Genomic DNA, 8788 nt, shown 5'->3' with positions numbered 1-8788 from the left:
TGCAAAAAAGTCAACTCTTTCTAATGATTTAATATCATTTTTTACCAATAAAGCCACGCCACCCCCTCTACCTACCTGCCTATCCTTCCGATACACCGTGTATCCTTGGATGTTCAGCTCCCAGAGACATACATCCTTTAGCCACGTCTCAGTGATGGCCACAATATCATACCTGCCAATCTGTAACTGTACGACAAGATCATCCACCTTATTCCTTATGCTGCGTGCATTTAAGTGTAACACCTTAAGTCCAGTATTTGGTACTTTTTGCATTGATTGCACTGCAACTCATCCCAATGGCTGCAACTTTGCCCCATCACCTGCCTGTCCTTCCTGACATCCTTACTGCTGACTATCTTAGATCTATTTCTGTTTTCCCCCTCCTCCACTCTATCATTCCGATTCCCATCCCCCTGCCAAATTAGTTTAAACCCTCCCTAAGAGCTCTATTAAACCTTCCCACCAGGATATTGGTCCCCTTCGGGTTCAAGTTAACCCGTCCTTTTTGAACAGGTCATACTTCCCTAAGAAGAAAATCCACCCCGCTCACAGGCATACTGCACCGGTACATCTTCCAACTCGCACCAGTTAACAATCTTATCTCTGTCCATCTCCACTCTGCTGCCTGCGTGATTCCAGAGCCCCTGACAATCCAATCCCGGACAAGCCCCCACAAATGTAACACTTACCCAACAGGCTGGTATATGTCTAGGGGAAAAGGAGATCCAGCCACTCACCAACCCCACCTCCTGTACATGCAGGTGCTGTGGGAATCAAGTTTATGCCGTGCGCCCACACACACAGTATCAAACATACACAAAGTAAAAGGCGCCAACTTATCAAAGTTCAGTCAGTTTAGTGCACATCGTTGGAGCTCAACCATCGAACCATTCGACCCCTCGTCACTTTCCTCCGACCTCCACGTCCTCGCACCTGGGACCACCCTGGTGGTCGACCGAGCAGTGCAGCGCACGTCCACCTTCCTCAGTGTCTTCTTCCCGACTCCCCTCAAAAGACCGCGAAACCCCCCCAAGCTCCCAGCCCCACAAGACAAAATAACATTCCCCATTGGTTAACAAATGAATACAATCCCCATATCAGCAAGCCCAAAGTTAAAAACCTGCGAGAAAAAAAAACACTTATCAGACATAAAAGCATTCCTACTCCAGCAAACCAAAGAAGCCATTTTGATTACATACACAGGACATTGTACATTCTCCCCCCACCAGCAAATGTCATGCCCTCATGACATTACCAGAGTTCCCCAAGGCTTCTTGCAACACACAAAACCCAACCCAGGTGCAGAAAGCAGCGACATAACTACCCAGAGCAGTAGAAATCACACTCGGTTCTCCTGGCACCACATATTGCAACCGCTCCGGGGGGCGCCTACTCCTCTGAGATCTCCGTAACCCTTCTGCCGACCCTTCCGCATCAGACCCCTCAGGGGACGTTCCTGTCGGACCCTCATCCTCCGCCTCACTGGGCTCCCTCTTCACCTGCGAACCCTCTGCCTCGGACACCCCAGGTCTACCTGTCAGATCCTCACTCCCTCCCTCATGGGGTACCCCCTCACCTGAGAATTCTCTGGCTCATGTTCGGGGTTCCACCCTCTCTCTGCCCAATGCTGGCTGCCTTTCCATCTGACCATCAACACCTTCCCTCCTCTTGCCCAACTCAGTAGGGGAAGGGCCAGGAGCCTCCTCTTCTGGTACTGAACGGCCAGTGAATGGGAGCAGGGGCCACTCATCTGAGTTGTCATCTTCCGAATCGGTATCCATTCCCAGGTTAGGGACCCATCTCGGCTCTTCAGCAGCAGGCTCATCCCTCGCTCCGCGCCCTCGCAGAGTCCTTGTACTAGGCACTGCCTCCCTCTCTGGCTCCTTGTCCACCCGTATCACTTGATCCAGGGGCAGCAGGTGATTCTGATGGAGTACCTTGATAGGCCCTTTCCCATCCTCAGGTTTCACCCGGTAAACTGGTAGATTCGGCATCTGGCTCTCTATTACATAGGGGCTGGCCGCCCATCGATCTGCCAACTTGTGCTTACCAGGGAGTCCCAAATGCCGTAAAAGGACCCGGTCGCCCAGCAATAATTGGGCAAACTTCACCTTTTGATCATATCTCATCTTATTCCTCTGATTTTGTTTGGTAGCCGCCGCCTCGGCCAACTCATACGCCCTCTGTAACTCTCTCTTCATATCGGACACATACTTTAGATAGGGCTTCCCGGGTAATTCACCCGCTTCAGCCCCAAAACACAAGTCAATGGGCAACCTCGCTTCCCGCCCGAACAGCAGATAATAGGGCGAATACCCTGTAGCATCATTGTGAGTACAATTGTAACAGTGGACCAAATGTCCAATATGACGACTCCACTTATTTTTCTGCCCAATCTCCAGCGTCCCGAGCATATCCAACAGGGTCCTGTTGAACCTCTCTGGCTGAGGATCACCCTGGGGGTGATAAGGGGTAGTCCTCGATTTCTCAACCCCAAGCATAGTCATTAATTCATGGATAAGGCGGCTCTCAAAGTCCCGCCCCTGATCACTATGGATTCGCCTGGGAAGGCCGTAATGAACAAAATACTTCTCCCATAACACCTTCGCCACTGTCGTCGCCTTCTGATCCTTAGTGGGAAATGCCTGAGCATAGCGAGTGTAATGATCAGTGATGACTAAGACATTCGCGGTGTTGCTGGTGTCAGGCTCAATCGACAGGAAATCCATACACACCAGGTCCAAAGGTCCCGCACTCTGCAAGTGCGACAGTGGAGCCGCCGACGCGGGCAGGGTCTTCCTCCGGATGCAACGACTGCATCCCCTACAGTACTCTTCGACTTCCCCCCTCATCCGGGGCCAGTAGAACCGGTCTTTGAGTAATCCATAGGTCTTTTCCACCCCCAAGTGTCCAGAATCATCATGTAAGGCCTGGAGTACAGTCTGCCGATACTCCTCCGGCAGGACCAGTTGCCAACGGTGGGGTTGGTCCTGAGGTGCCGTGACCCAGTACAAGACTTGGTTCTTTAATTTTAACCGAGGCCACTCCTTCAATAACAGAGGCACGGACGGATGTTACTCCTTCTCGGCCAACGCCACATCCCCCTTCTCTACCGCTCTCCACACAGTGCCAAGACCCGGGTCATTTTGCTGAGCAGCTGCCATTTCCCCCGGACTCAGTTCTGGCAACTGTTTAGTCCGCAGTGCTGTCAGGTCACAGTAAGCTAGGGGTATGGAGTCGTCAAAAACCCCCAAGTGGTCCACGGCTCGTTCCAGCCTTCCTCTTCCCTCGGCCTTCACGGTGATAGCAAACTGACACATAGCCTTCACTCCAGGGGCAGGGACACACTCCCACTCCTCGTCCTTCTCCTGTTCCCCCGGCTCCCGACGTGACAAAGCATCCACATCAACATTCCTGCTTCCTGGGCGGTACCTCAGGCTGAAATCATATACCGACAAGGCCGCCAGCCACCGATGTCCTGTGGCATCCAGCTTAGCCGAAGTCAGGATATAAGTGAGAAGATTGTTAACCGTTCGCACCTCAAACTTGGCTCCGTACAGGTAATCGCCCAACTTGTCCACCACCGCCCACTTCAGCGCCAGGAACTCCAACTTGTGAGTGGGATAGTTTCTCTCCGATGGCGACAAGCTTCGGCTGACAAAGGCTACCGGCCTCAATGCTTTGCCATGCTCCTGGTACAGAACAGCCCCGAGACCCTCTCGACTGGCATCCATGTGCAGCACATATGGCTTCTAGGGATTGGCAAAAGCCAACACCGGGGCCTGGGTCAGTGCCCTTTTCAAAGATCGGAACGCCTCTTCACATTGATCATCCCATCTCGAGCCAAAAGGTTCTGCCGGGTTCCAGTATCCTCCAGCGTCCTGCCTCTGGTCCCCCGTCCTTTTCTTTCCCACCGGGGGATAGCCACACAACAGTTGAGTCAACGGGTGACACACTTTGGCGTATCCTTTCACAAATCGCCGGTAATACCCACAGAACCCCAAAAATGAGCGCAGAGCACCCACTTTCTGGGGTCTCAGCCAGGTGGTCACAGCCTCTATCTTGGTTGGATCAGTAGCCACTCCCTCTCGCGAAATGATATGGCCAACGTAGCTAACCGACGACTTGCAGAACTGGCATTTGTCCAGGGAAAGCTTCAACCCTTCTTCATTAAGCCGGCCCAACACCTTCAACAGCCTCTCCTCATGTTCCTCCAAAGTCGATCCAAACACTATCAAATCGTCCAGGTACACCAGCACCTCTAACAGATTCATATCCCCCACAGTTCTCCCCATGAGCCTCTGGAAGGTGGCTGGGGCTCCCAATATGCCTTGGGGCATTCGTTCGAACTGAAAGAACCCCAGCGGGCAGATAAAAGCGGTCTTCTCTTTACCGCCTGGACTCATCGGGATCTGGTAATACCCACTTCTTAAATCCAGCACACTGAACCACTTAGCACCGCTCAGGCAGGCCAGCGCATCCTCGACTCTCAGGACAGTATATTGATCAGGGACAGTTCGCCGATTCAACGTCCTGTAGTCAACACACATGCGCACTCGCCCATTCTTCTTCCGTGCCACCACTATTGGGGACGCATAAGGACTTTGAGACTCAGCTATGATTCCGGCCTCCTTCAACTTGCACAAGTGCTGCAGCACATCCTCAACATCTGCTGGAGCCAGCCGCCGGGATCTCTCTCGGAACGGGGTGTCCTCCGTCACCCGGATGGTGTGGCGAGTGCTTTTGGAGCCGCCAACATCAAACTCGCCCCGAGAAAAAACAGCTTCCATCTTCAGCATCTTCTCCACTAGCCTGTGTTTCCACTCCAGCGACACTGGAGAATCCCCGAAGTTAAAGGCTTCAGCGGTCAGCTCCCTTCGATGCTCCAATCCCCCCCCCCTCCGTTAGGGGTCCTCACTGGTGTGCTAGACATTACCATCACCGAGAACAGATGTGCTAGCGGCATTCCCCTCTTAAAGGTGATTTCTCTTGCCGTGGTGTTCCTGACACTTATGGCTATACGCCTCGCATGTACCACCCCTGGTCTCTGCACTTCGGGCCTCACCAGCACCCCCGCTGGAAATCGTGTCTCCCCTTCAAGATCGTCCGGGGCGTCTACTAACAGGGCTTCGCCCGTCAGCACTCCGGGGAATCTGGGGGTCCCCATCACGAGTGCTACCTCCTCTGGTCGGATCACCTTGGGCCTCGCCTGCGTACACCACATTGTCCCTCGTTTACACTCCGGGTCCAGCCCTTGGGGGGCAACCCCTTCTTCAAATACCGCTCGAAACACTGGATGCGCTGAGAGGGTCTCCAGAACGTGTCCCTCCCCTTTCTCCTTACAAGCTCCCAGGAGCCGTCGCACAACGGGGGAGTTAGTCCCCACCAGGAGGGCAGCACCACCGGTTTCCACCGGGTCAGGACACACCAACACCAACGTCTCAATAGCTTCGGACACTCCCACATCGTCCTCCGAGAACTCCAATCTCACCGATAGGTACCCATCGTACGGGTAGTCACCCTCGCTCACACCCCAATTCTGCAGGGCATCAAATGGGGTTACGGGCAAATGCTTTAGATATTTATTGTAGAAAGACTGGTACAATAAGGTCACCTGCGATCCCATATCAAGAACAGCTTTTGCGTAAACTCCCTCTATCCATAGACACACACTGGCACGGGGTCCTACCAGCCCATCCGGAATAGAGGCTTGGGCAACCGGTGGTCCCCTGGCTGATCTCTGGGAACGTGTTCCTCCAGAGGCTCCAGTCCGTTCCCTCACTGAGCCTCTCCTAAGTTTCCCGACACCTCTCCCTTCTTAGTCGCAGGGGGGTTTGCCCTCTGCGGGGCTCCTTGTCTCTCACAATCCCACCAAAAGTGTCCCTCTTCTCCACAGCTATAGCACACACTTGGCCACCCACAGTCCCGCCTGAAATGCCCCTTTCCCACAGTTAAAGCACACGCTGTCTACCGCCCCTCCTCTTCCAGGACGGCCCCCGCTCCCAACTCACTGCACGGGCCGCCCCCGGGAGTGAGTAACTTCCCTGTTCTTCCCCTCCAGATGAAAGTCCCTACTCCCCTGGGGGTTTTCAGTCCTCCACCCAGCCACCACTTCCTGTATCGCTGAGGATCGCTCCTGGTGGCCCGAGCCCCTTTTCCGCCCCAACGCTCTCTCTTCCTCCCACATCTCTCTAATCAGTTGCCCGAACGATGGAGAGGGGCCCTTCCTATAAGCCTGCCGGATAGTCCACGCCACCTTGTCCTCCTCCAGAGAGTCACTGAATATCTGACTCATCCTCAGGCTAGCCACGTCAGGCGCCTTCACTACCCCCCGGCGCCGCAGCCCCGAGAGCATCTCCTCCATCCAAAATATGTACTCGGAGAGCTTTTCCCCTCTCTGTTATTCCAGGCATTGAAACTCTGCTAAAACAGCCAGGGTTCCCCTGACAACCCAAACGCTCCCTCCAAAACCTCTATGCATTCCTCCACTGAAGCCCCAGGCTTTTCAGCTTTCAACTCCCGGACTGTTTTGGCTGCTGAACCCCTCAAACTTCCCACCAATCGCCGCCTCTTCTCCTCCTCCGAGCCTGGCCACTCCTCTAACATCAAGGACGTATGCTCAATCCAGGTCTCATAGTCCACCTCCCCATCCGGAGTAGGCTTGGCTCCGGAGAACACCCCCAGCTTCAGCCGTGGCCTCTCGGCCACTCCCGCCAGGAAGTTAAGTGCGGCCGCCAGCTCCGAGGCTTCCACCCTACCTGGGGGGTGGGGCCTAGTCACGCCTTCCCCCTCCGACCCACCTTTACTAGAGACGGGCACCTCTCTGGGGGCCGCCTCTAGCTCTAGCTCCTCCTCCGGTATCTCGTCATCCTCACCCTCGGAGAGAGTGTGGAGTCCCCACGACCCCACCTCCCCCGGAACACTGACCGTCGCTGGCAGTTCCAATGTCCTGACGTCAGCATTCGTATGAACCAACACCCAGCTAGACTCCACCTCTTTACCACACCGTCTAGCTACCAATTCTACCTGCCCAATACCCTTCACCAAACTTAAACCCCGCACTAACGCGTCTCCCGAAACTCGAAAATCCACCCCGCTCACTACACAGGCATATTGCACCGGTACATCTTCCAACTCGCACCAGTTAACTATCTTATCTCTGTCCATCTCCACTCTGCTGCCTGCGTGATTCCAGAGCCCCTGACAATCCAATCCCGGACAAGCCCCCACAAATGTAACACTTACCCAACAGGCTGGTATATGTCTAGGGGAAAAGGAGATCCAGCCACTCACCAACCCCACCTCCTGTACATGCAGGTGCTGTGGGAATCAAGTTTATGCCGTGCGCCCACACACACAGTATCAAACATACACCAGATACCTTTATGAAATACACTTGAAAGATTTTACTAAAACTAAAAGAGTACTATGCAATACAATATATATGAAAGAAAAGAAAAAGTAAAAGGCGCCAACTTATCAAAGTTCAGTCAGTTTAGTGCACATCGTTGGAGCTCAACCATCGAACCATTCGACCCCTCGTCACTTTCCTCCGACCTCCACGTCCTCGCACCTGGGACCACCCTGGTGGTCGACCGAGCAGTGCAGCGCACGTCCACCTTCCTCAGTGTCTTCTTCCCGACTCCCCTCAAAAGACCGCGAAACCCCCCCAAGCTCCCAGCCCCACAAGACAAAATAACATTCCCCATTGGTTAACAAATGAATACAATCCCCATATCAGCAAGTCCAAAACTAAACAACTGCAAGAAAAAAACACTTATCAAACATAAAAGCATTCCTACTCCAGCAAACCAAAGAAGCCATTTTGATTACATACACAGTACATTGTACATACGTAACTGACTTTCTGTATCCTTTGACAACCTTCTTCACTGTCCACAGTGCCTGTAATCTTTGTGTCATCAGCAAATTTATCATCTCAATCATCAATGCTTTTATGTAAGTCATTTACACATATATCACAAACAACTGAGGTCCCAGCACTGATTCCTGTGGAACACACTTGATATGGACTTCTAGTCAGCATCTCCCACCACTGAAATTCCTCTTAATCTTCTGGATTAGTCAATTATGAGGGACATTGTCAAATGCCTTACCAAAATCCATGTAGATTACATCTCCTAACCTGACCTCATCAATCAGCTTCATCACATTCGCAATAATCTCAATCAAGCTAGTAACACATAACCTTTTGTTCATAAAACCATGCAGACTGCTCCGCAATCAGGCCATGCCTCTTCTTATGCATTCAAGTCTTAAGAATACTCTCCAACAGCTTCTCTACTGTGGATGTGAGATTTATCAGTCTATATTAACCAGGATGTTCTATGTTTCCCTATTTGAACAAAGGAACAACATAAGCTGCTCACCAGACTTCTAGGATCTCACATGTGGCTACAGATCAAAGGAGATGGCACAGACACATGGGCTAAGTGAGTACAGAAGCCTGTTTCTAAATATTTAAGTGATGTAAAAAGTTAAAATTATGTAAAGATGTAACCACTGCAGAGTGATCAAGAACAATGGTATACGAATGAAGAGCGGTTGGGATAAAAATCAAAACTAACATGATTCAAACATTTTGATCCAGCAGCTGGCTAGGCTCTGAAATGCAGTGCCAAGGGTAGAGGGTGAAGAAATTCAATTGGTGCTTTTCTAGTATTTGAAAGCAAAGAATGTGCATAGACATGGGGGAAGAGGGCAGGCAGGAAACTGGGATTAGCTTGCTTACTTTGACTCTGCTGGTAAGGACTCAATAATACCCTTC

Source organism: Hemitrygon akajei, chromosome 2, assembly GCF_048418815.1.
Source record: "Hemitrygon akajei chromosome 2, sHemAka1.3, whole genome shotgun sequence".
Taxonomy (NCBI): Eukaryota; Metazoa; Chordata; class Chondrichthyes; order Myliobatiformes; family Dasyatidae; genus Hemitrygon; species Hemitrygon akajei.
The sequence above is the reverse complement of the archived record's forward strand: the minus strand, read 5'-3'. Positions refer to the sequence as shown.